Below are 11,642 nucleotides of genomic sequence, written 5' to 3' on the forward strand. Positions count from 1 at the left end.
GAGTCTTATTATTTTGAACAGTTCATAAAAAGACATCTTCACAAACAATATAACCGAGCCATACCGGTATTAGCTAGGCTAAGGCCTACTGCAGTTATATAAAAAATAAACCGAGACGAAAAGGAGGAGGAAATAATGTGACTAAACCCCGCGCACATACAGGATACGAAAGGGTCGAAAGAAAAATCTCAGACGCAGCGCTTCTTCAAGGGGCAGAAACAAATAACAAAACGGCCCCACATCCGTGGCTGAGTTACAGGTGTCGGGCGAAATACATCCGCCATCAGAAACCGAAACACCTCGGCACTTTCGAGCCCTTTCCATGAAACACGCACCATACAACGTTAAATTTCCGTCTTGTAAATGCGAAGACTATTCTAGGATGCTCGTGTGATCTCTAATGGGTGAGAAAAAATACAGCAAACAGTCGAAGTTTGAAGATCCGACAACACCAGGACAAATCTATCCCTGGAGATCTATTTCGCGCCCGAAGCGGCCAGATGGCGCGCTTTAGTCACCGCTGATGCCATGTTGGCGGGGAATTTTCCTCTGGCCTTCGCTCCGTTCCATCTAGATATGACCCGGGAGGAGTAGAGTACAGAGAGAGAGAGAGAGAGAGAGAGAGAGAGAGAGAGAGAGAGAGAGAGAGAGAGAGAGAGATTACCTCTAATTACGCGTCGCTGAGATTACAGATGAAGAGAAGAAAACGTCTGAGGAATCTCCCATGATTCCGTGAGAAATTGCAGCGAACGTACTTGAAATGGTTTCTCGGAACGTGTCAAACGGATGAGTTAATGGAGCGGGTGAAGGTGAGAGAATGATAACGCGAGGAATAAAGGAGGAAAGATGCCGGAAGTGAGAAAGGGGAAAGAAAGAACGATATGTTAATATTAACGGTCAGTCATCTGTGGGATTCTGTCAGATATATAAAAGAGTATTTACAAACCGCGACCGAGAAGGTGTTTCAGACTTCCCAAGTGCGATCAAAAGATGCCGTTTCAAACGCCTGAAATGATAAAGGGAAAGACTTGCTCTTATACGAAAGAATACATTATAATGACAAGGAATGAAATCATAAACATATTAGACAAAGCACACACACAGTGAGAGAGAGAGAGAGAGAGAGAAACTGGGAGTACCAGTGGCTTATAACAGGGGACAGTAGGGCACCCACAGCAGTGCTCCGACACCGCGGCGCCTAAACTACCCCCACCATCCATAACCCCCCAAAGAGAGAGACACACCCACCCACGAACTGCCCACCTACACACTCGCACACACACACACATCCGTACACGGAACACTAAACACATACAGACATATGAGCGCGCAAAACACTTATCAATTATAATTAAACAAAGCAGATGGTGTAGCGATGTGTATACCTCTCCGGTAGGCTGCATTGGGAATGGAGATTGACTCTGATATACCGTGATTAGATAGAGAGACATTTTCGTGTTACACGTTAACGGCCGTTGGTACTACACTGTGCGCTTTCAGATAATATCATCACGCTCTTACCTATATTCCATTGGTTGTTGGCAGGCAGGAACCCAAAAATAACTATAGCTCAAGAATAAGAAAGAGTCTGAATGAAAAAATTAGACCTATACAAAATGGGGAACAGCAGAAAGAGCTCACTTTATACACGACGGAATTTTTCATGAGTCAAATATGCTGGAACATACACGCAGGAGGGTCGTGCCTCTCACCAAGCAGACACTACAAGCTGAGAGAGAGAGAGAGAGAGAGAGAGAGAGAGAGAGAGAGAGAGAGAGAGAGAGAGAGAGAGAGAGAGAGAAATTTGACATGTGAAACTTATTGTCAGACGAACGTAAAATTCGGGAAAAAAATATCTGATTAGCTTGCATACTCAAAGGTCAGAATACATTGGCAAATATATTCTGTTGCAAAGACGTAAGACAAAAGAAAGACAAAGAGGAATATTTGGACAATGTAATCACACCCAACATGAAGACCAACACCAGGGGCAAGCCAGAGAGAGAGAGAGAGAGAGAGAGAGAGAGAGAGACAGTAGTTTAGTCATAATTACATCTGACAAAGTCATACTTACTTCACATTCTACAACTTTTTCTGTAATATTGGCACAAAATCACACGAGCACTCATCTAGACATGTGTCATTATACTGTACCAAGCCGGTTACTGTTGATATCTATATAAAAATATATATATATATATATATATATATATATATATATATATATATATATATATATATAATATATATATATATAATATATGTATATATATATATATATATATATATATACACTAACTGACCAACCCGGCACTGCCTGGGAACTCAATTACACCCGATAAACTCTCTCTCTCTCTCTCTCTCTCCTTTCTCTACTCTCTCTCTACCACCCCTCTCTCTCTCTCTCTCTTCTCTCTCTCCAGCCCCTCTACTCTCTCTCTCTCTCTTTCCTGTTAAGATAGTTGCTTCAACTGCATTGCCAGCATTTCTGACATTTCATATTTCACCCCTTCTCCACGCCCCCTCCCCGTCCTATCGAGAATGAAACTGGACTTAAAGGGCGTTGGGAGTGCCCCTGTTCATCTAGGTGACCTCAAAAACTATGGATTAGACACTAATAGCTGTCATTTTTTACATTTTATTTTTTACCCCTTCTCATCCACCGTTCCTATCGGGGGCTGAACCTGGAATTAAAGGGCATCAGGAGTGTCACTATTCATCTCAGCAACCTTGAAAACTATGGATTAGACATCTGTCGTTTTCAGTTCTTTTTACATATCAACCCCCTTCCCACCCCCACCCCCTACGGTGCCAGTGATGTCTTACCCCAACAGGATTCTTTTCCAGATAGTAAGTCATATGTATACCGAAATGAGGTATGATAAACCCGTAGTTTTTTATTACTATGTCTACAGGAAGAACAAGCCCCATTTCAGGGAAGCCCTTCCCACCTCAAACCCCTTTGGTGCCCTTTGATGCTAGTGATGTTTTACCCCCACAGTATTCTTTTTTAGGTAGTAAGTCAAATGTATACCAAGTTTGGCTGAAATTGCTCAATGTATATCAGAGTTTTGCTGGAACATACATACACACATACATACTTACATCCATTATATATATATATATATATATATATATATATATATATATATATATATATATATATATATATATACACACACACATATATATCAAATATAATATACATGACGTTTCCCTAAGGCTGCTTAGGCCTACAGAGGGCTAGGTCCCTTGAGAAAAATAATTAATGATTAAATAAATTTATTTTACATTTTTTCCTCGGCAATAGACTGGGCGCAACCCTTAAATAAACCTTACATATGCGAGTTCAGTAAACATTTCGTGAGCTTAAGAGAACAATTTCATTAATGGTTATAATATGATGTTTCTCGACGCTCATGACTAATTAATTTGTTTCGAACAAATCAATTTATGAAGAAAATAAATTAAACCAAATTTATGTCGTATGTTTTAAACATCTAAGTATAAATAAGACTAGCAAATACGGTTGCTAAAAGCTGTTACAAAAGAAGATTTGAAGACCCAGTAAAAAATCACGTAAAACTGGACATTAGCAAAGCATATTATAATGATATATATGATATACAATACTGGCGCTCTTTAAATCACAAGATAAAATGTCTGTAAGAGCCACAACATTTATTAGGAACTCATAGAATTACCTTAATCCTGAGGAGCTTCCTGAAGAGAAAGAGAGAAGAAGTACAGACATATTAAATTGAAAGTCTCAATAAAAAAAAAAAAAAAAGTTTGCAAATAATGCCACTGATAGACTCTAATCGAAAAATTTAACTATCCTAACAAACCCTACGGTGTGTTCACGCCACATTTCAACTCGCACAAAACCCCCCTTCCACAATAACGCATTTATCTCCGAATTAGTCAACTTTCTATCGCCATGCCAAGGTGCACGTAAGCATCCCAGATCACAGTTGCACTGATTTATTTACTTATAAAAAAAAATGAAAGCGCACACACTTTATATCAACTTAGCAATCGCCAAGTACATCGAGGTGCAAAAAGTTCACAGTTGGTTTTAGCAGTCGCTTCGTCCACTGGCAACAACAGTTAGCTGAATCCCATAGCGACAGCGACTGTTGATGGATATGCTCTTAGGTAATCGGAAACAAATAGCTCTCGCAAACGGACGAGTTCACGTGCAAGTCGGATGCCGTCCACGGGCAGAGGTCAGCCGGTGGGATCGATGTTTGAGGAAACTTGATACAATGTTAGACTTACAAAAGGTAGTGCTTTTGGATTTTTCGATTATTATTATTATTATTATTATTATTATTATTATTATTATTATTCAGAAGATATTTATTATTGAACAAGCCCACTAAAGGGGCCACTGTCTTGAAATTCAACAGAGATTATTATTATTATTATTATTATTATTATTATTCAGAGGATGAAACCTCCTCATATGGAACAAACCCACTATAGGAGCCACTGTCTTGAAATTCAAGCTTCCAGAGATTATTATTATTATTATTATTATTATTATTATTATTATTATTATTATTATTATCATTCAGAGGATGAAACCTCCTCATATGGAACAAACAGCCAATGTCTTGACATTCAAGCTTCCAGAGAATATTATTATTATTATTATTATTATTATTATTATTATTATTATTATTATTATTATTATTATTATTATTCAGAGGATGCCTCATATGGAACAAACCCACTCAATGTGAAATTCAAGCTTCCAGAGAATATTATTATTATTATTATTATTATTATTATTATTATTATTATTATTATTATTATTATTATTATTATTATTATTATTCAGAGGATGAAACCTCCTCATATGGAACAAACCCACTATAGGAGCCAATGTCTTGACATTCAAGCTTCCAGAGAATATTATTATTATTATTATTATTATTATTATTATTATTATTATTATTATTATTATTCAGAGGATGAAACCTCCTCATATGGAACAAACCCACTATAGGAGCCAATGTCTTGACATTCAAGCTTCCAGAGAATATTATTATTATTATTATTATTATTATTATTATTATTATTATTATTATTATTATTATTATTATTATTATTCAGAGGATGAAACCTCCTCATTAGAAAGAAGCAAGAGGAGATAAATGGGAATACAGAAAAAAAATTAATTTGCTGTGAAAATGATATACGACTTTCATAAATTAACACTTTTAGATTATATGAAATATGACTTACTAAAATCAATACTTCTAGATTTTTCAATTATGAATTTTGGGCAAGTAAACAACAGTGACGTGGTACTTCTTCACTAAATAAAGATATTCAATAAAAAAATAAGTTTTGAATGTGCAAAAATAAAGTTAATGAAAGGTGACTTACACAAAGTAATGCTTTTATATTATACGATTTTTAATTTGCTGGGAAAATACACTATGGTGACTTGGTACTTCACAAAATAAAGATATTCAATACAAAAATTAAATAAGTTTTTAACATGAAATAAAATTTTAATCTACAAAAACAGACTTAATGAAATATGACTTACAAAAAGTAACACTTTCAGATTTTTCGAATCTCAATTTACTGCGGACGCAGTAATTCACAAAATAATGATATTCAATTAAAAAATAAATTACAAATGTACAAAAATAATTCGTCCGTCCCATTTCAAGGTCACGGATGAAATTTGAACAAAATAAGCCCAACAATGTACAGGAACGAAATACTAATTGGACCCCACTAATGCACTTTAAAAAACAGAGAGGATCCCTCATAATAATAATATTCATTTTACCGTTTTCACAAATATAAGAAAAATTAGATTCCACGAGAGCAAATTACAAAAAGTACACCATTACAATACTCCTGAGAGAGAGAGAGAGAGAGAGAGAGAGAGAGAGAGAGAGAGAGAGAGAGAGAGAGAGAGAGAAGGATGTATAGATACAGAGAATGTCACCCTATCTCCTCTTTTGGACCTGATAACCATCTCTCCAGACCATGACTGGATAAAACCACAACTTGTGAAGACCAAAGGATGCTACGGCAACCCACAAAAATATCAGGGTTTAAACGCGTATAGCGTATTACTCAACGAAGGTGTACATCCATACATACATACACACATATATATATATACACACATATACTGTATATATATGTACATATACATATATATAGGCTATATATATATATTATATACACAATATATATATATATATATATATATATATATATATATATATATATATATATATATATACATACATAATTTCTTTCTTCAACTACAGGGGACAGTTTCAGAAGTGAAAATACAACTATGGTCATTGCAACATTCATACTTAAATGCAGATAGGTTGTTTCTATTAATAAATCTACGTACAGTGTACTCAAATACTCACTCACTCTTTAAAATAATCTCTATATTTTTCAGTGGCTTAGCTATCTAACAGGCACTGACAAAAAAAAAAGATAAACATAAAAGTAATAAAATAAATAATAAAATAATCAAGGTAAAACTGAAAACCTAATATGATTTTCAATAAATTCCCGAAATACAAAATCAGGTTTTCGAAATGTCAGTACATTGTAAGTGTATACTTAACGAAAATTAGCAAATTTAACCATAACTGAAAAGCTTATTCGCATTACATTCAGAAATCAACGACAAAATACTGCGAGTAAATTTAATACTCTAATCATGAAATCTGAATAGATTTCTACTTGATAAAAAAGTCACACGGACGAAAAAATAAAATAAGAATGAAGTCATTCAAAAGGAATAACCCACAAGCAGTTCAAGCGTTGGATTACTTCACAAAATATAAAGCACAAAACCAACATGCACAAGTAGCACACAGGGACCCCCCCAAAATAAAAAAAAAAAATAAAAAACAATAAAATAAAATACTCCAAGGTCCAGAAAGAATTATGTGCTGGATGTGTGTGTGGGAGGGGAGGGGAGGGTGAAGTGATGGGAGGGGGGGGGGGGGGTGAAGTGATGGAAAGGGGAGGGGAGGGTGAAGTGATGGAAAGGGGAGGGGAGGGGATGGAAAGGGGAGGGGAGGGGGTCAGGAGGAGAAGGACGAACCAAAGAGGAGGCAATAAGAGCTGTAGTAGGATCGAGGATGGGGGGAGGAGGGAATAAGGGAGGGAGAGGGATACACTTAGTAATGGCGGAGATTTCAGGTAAGTGCATGGAGGGGGAGGGGGAGGTAGGGAGAGGGAGGGAGAGGATGAAGGAAGGGTCATGTGTTGGTCAGTGGCGACAGGTGCTGGATGGACTGGATGGAATGGGGAGGGGGGTGGGGGTGAGCGAGTGGGGGTAGTCGTTTTTTTGGTGGGAGGGTCTCTGGCGTTTAAGGTGGGGCCAGCCAAGGTGGATGTGAGGGGAGGGGAGGGGAGGAGGAGGAGGAGGAAGAAGAAGAAGCAATAAGGTGTGGAGGAAGAAGACATTGCGAAAGAAGTTCCAACGTGAAAATCATGATGGTCGCTTTTGGGGCTCCGGTGAGAGAGAGAGAGAGAGAGAGAGAGAGAGAGAGAGAGAGAGAGAGAGAGAGAGAGAGAGAGAGAGAGAGCTGTCTGTCTGTCTGTCTCCTTAACAATGATCAACTTGTTACAATCCATACTACATGGTAACATTTATAGATATGTATGAATTGGTATTCTGCTTTTAAGTGAGATGAATTCTTCCTTTAAGAACTACAGTAATGAATAAGGTATTTCAGAAATCATTGTCACTGTGTATGAGAAAAGTCAATCGACAGCATCGCATTCCTCCCTAAACAAACATCATCACGTTATATGAGACAATTCTTCAAATGAATGACTGGACTCAAAATATATCCGTGCAGGCAGCAGCGTTGAAAAAGTACTTTAATTTGATCACGATCTAAAAAAAAAAATTAAGCTTTTATTCTGTCAGATTTAAAAGCTTCAAAAACACACATACACACACACACGCACATATATAATCTAACGGCCAAGCTGCTGCAATCATCAATATACTTACTGAAATTTTATTAGGCAAAGCCTGGGAGGAAATATTTAGCACTTATGAAGTCTACTCACACTACCGACAATTTATTGGTACATTTGCTCTTCTCCTGAATGCAAATGAGACAAAAAACCTAAGACAGGCAAAAATATATATATATATATATATATATATATATATATATATATATATATATATATATATATATATATATATATATATATATATACATATATATATATATATATACATATATATATACATATATATATATATACACATACACAGTATATATGTGTGTGTGTGTATATACACAGTATATGTGTGTGTGTGAATGAATAAGATGAGCAGACAGGTTTAACTTTAAGAAGGCTTGTGTGACCGACTGAATAATCGGTTTTTGTGTGCCTGCGTCGCAAGAGACTACCGCCATCGACGGCAAACCTTAAACACTTCTCTTTTAAGCGACAGAAATTGACCTAGGACAGCCTGGTCCATCAGCTCCTTAACAGACCAAGGATTATCACCGAAGCAATAAACGGAAAGAATATTCGATTACCACCCATCGTTACTGCCTTTGTATCTCGACTTATTATTATTATTATTATTATTATTATTATTATTATTATTATTATTATTATTATTATTATTAAAAACGAATATTCATTCGTATGGAAGACTCCTAAAGGGCCGATGAATAGCAACAAAACCATCTATAGAACAAAATGGCTCTGTATGAAAAATTTAAAATTAATGATTCTAAAATTCTTGATAATGAAATTAATTAAAAATAGTTAAGTCATCAACTACATACCACACCATCAATACGAACGAAAAGTTTCAAAGGTTAAAGTAATATTAAAATGACCTGCAATCACATTGGTGCTTAAGGCTAGTATGTATGATTTCGAAAACCTTTGACCCATTATAAAACAAAATAAAAACAGCATGCAACGTTATACATTCAAAATAAAAACCTCAATGCAAGGTTATACGTTCAAAAGAAAATTAACATGGTTAGGAGTTCAAAAGAAAAATTCAATGCAAGGTTATGCATTCAAAAGAAAAACTCAATGCAAGGTTATACGTTCAAAAGAAAATTAACATCCAAGGTTAGGAGTTCAAAAGAAAAATTCAGTTCAAGGTTCTACGTTCAAAAGAAAAATTACATGCACGGTTATACATTCAAAAGAAAAACTCAGTGCACGGTTATACATTCAAAAGAAAAATTACATGCAAGGTTACACACTCAAAAGAAAAATTATATGCAAGGTTGTACATTCAAAAGGAAAATGATATGCAAGGTTATACATTCAAAAGAAAAATTATATGCAAAGTTATACATTCAAAAAAGAAATCATATGCAAGTCTATACATTCAAAAGAAAAATTTTATGCAAAGTTATACATTCAAAAGAAAAATCATAAGCAAGGCTATACATTCAAAAGAAAAATGGCATGCACGGTTATACATTAATTAGAATATGTCAAACTCGCTGAATCTGACCACTCACAACAGTATAAAATATAACAACGATCATCCTAAAATCCCAACAACCGAGCACAGCTTTCACTATATATCAAAATTCTCAAAATACCAAAAAGAGAGAAAATGTAGCTTTTTTATCAAAAGCAAGAGACGATTCTTCCAGAAGAATACAAATGACAAAAAATGACTGAATTTCAAGAGACTTGACTGTAATTTTTTTAAGCAAAAGGACCTAACATATAAATTATATAATGAGTGTATGCAAATCAATTATACTTCAAAATCAAAGTCAACTCACCTGTCCATGTGTATCAGAAGGAGTCCTTAAAGTCCAGAATGACTGCAGCTGAGGAGTATGAGAAGTCCTTTTTAAAATGTACCACCGTCTTACATGAAATATCTTCATTGTGCAAAAAGCAGGGTCTCTCTAATTCATGGAGGTTCTTCCTTTTGAAATTTTGCTCTTTTTTTTTCAATTTAGTGAGATTTTATTTCCGGATGATGTTTCTGCAATGTCTCCAAGGTCCAACATCGGTGAAGCGTAATGTTAATTTGACAGGAGTTTGTCCTTATTTATATATATATATATATATATATATATATATATATATATATATATATATATATATATATATATATATATACATATATATATATGTATATGTGTGTGTGTGTGTGTAAAATAAACTTGTCTTTAATCAAGTAACTTCAAAAGACGTTAACCTATAATAATTCTCAGTCAATTTTCAATTTTTTTGGGATGAGGCTGCTAGCCCAACGCCATAGCCTATGTGTGTATGTCTGTGTGTATATGTGTGTACATATATATATATATATATATATATATATATATATATATATATATATATATATATATATATATATATATATATATATATATATATATATATATATACACACACACCAAAACGAAACTAGAGTAACACGACACAAGCATCAGAATACCAACTGGAACCCATACGCCACGCTGATGTCTTTCACAAAACAGGCACCTAACATCTAATATTTGTTGGCAGAATTTCACGGCGAAGGAGAAAACAGAGAAGTGCACTTACCTCCCCCTGAAGAACGCCATGTCGACGAAGTTCCGAGACGGGTGAGGACGGCCGAGCGGGTTCAACATCTCGGAAAGGGAATCGTGTTCCCGAGCGCCTGGCTGCCTGCCTGCCTATACCTGCGAGGAGATTCCATTATCAAATTAGAAAGGAGATCACGAGTGTGCAATTAAAATTTTTACATTTCGTGGAATCGCGTTGGAGACGCTGTTTGTAAGGTCTTTATCTTAATGTCTGATGTTAGGGATTTCTCTATGTGATACAGTGTTCTCGGGAATTTCTTTGTATCTGATGCGATATTCTCAGGAATTTCTTTATATCTGATACGATGTTCTCAGGAGTTTCTTTATATCTGATATTCTCAGTTTCTTTATATCTGATACGATATTCTCAGGAGTTTCTTTATATCTGATACGATATTCTCAGGAATTTCTTCATATCTGATACGATATTCTCAGCAGTTTCTTTGTATCTGATACAATATTTTCAGTTTCTTTATATCTAGTACGATATTCTCAGGAATTTCTTTATATCTGATACGATATTCTCAGGAATTTCTTTATATCTGATACGATATTCTCAGGAATTTCTTTATGTCTGATACGATATTCTCAGGAATTTCTTTATATCTGATACGATATTCTAAAAAATTTCTTTATATCTCTGCGATATTCTCAGGAATTTCTTTATATCTTATCCAATATTCTCAGGAATTTCTTTATATCTGATTCAGTATTCTCATGAATTTCTTTATATACTCGTATGATACAATATTCTCAGGAGTTTCTTTATATCTGTTACGATATTCTCAGGAATTTCTTTTATACCTGATACGATATTCTCAGGAATTTCTTTATATCAGATACGATATTCTCAGAAACACTTTTTTTTTTATTCTTTTATATAGATCAAATTCTCATGCGTAATGATGAAGCGAAAAGAACAATGTGGATGATCTAATTAATCGTTTTAAACATCGATAGCTATAATGCAGGCAACTGCTAATAAATTCAAAACAATTAAATTCAATAATTCTACTTAAGTCAAGATAATCTAGTATGAATCCC

This window comes from Macrobrachium rosenbergii, chromosome 48, assembly GCF_040412425.1.
Source record: "Macrobrachium rosenbergii isolate ZJJX-2024 chromosome 48, ASM4041242v1, whole genome shotgun sequence".
Lineage (NCBI taxonomy): Eukaryota > Metazoa > Arthropoda > Malacostraca > Decapoda > Palaemonidae > Macrobrachium > Macrobrachium rosenbergii.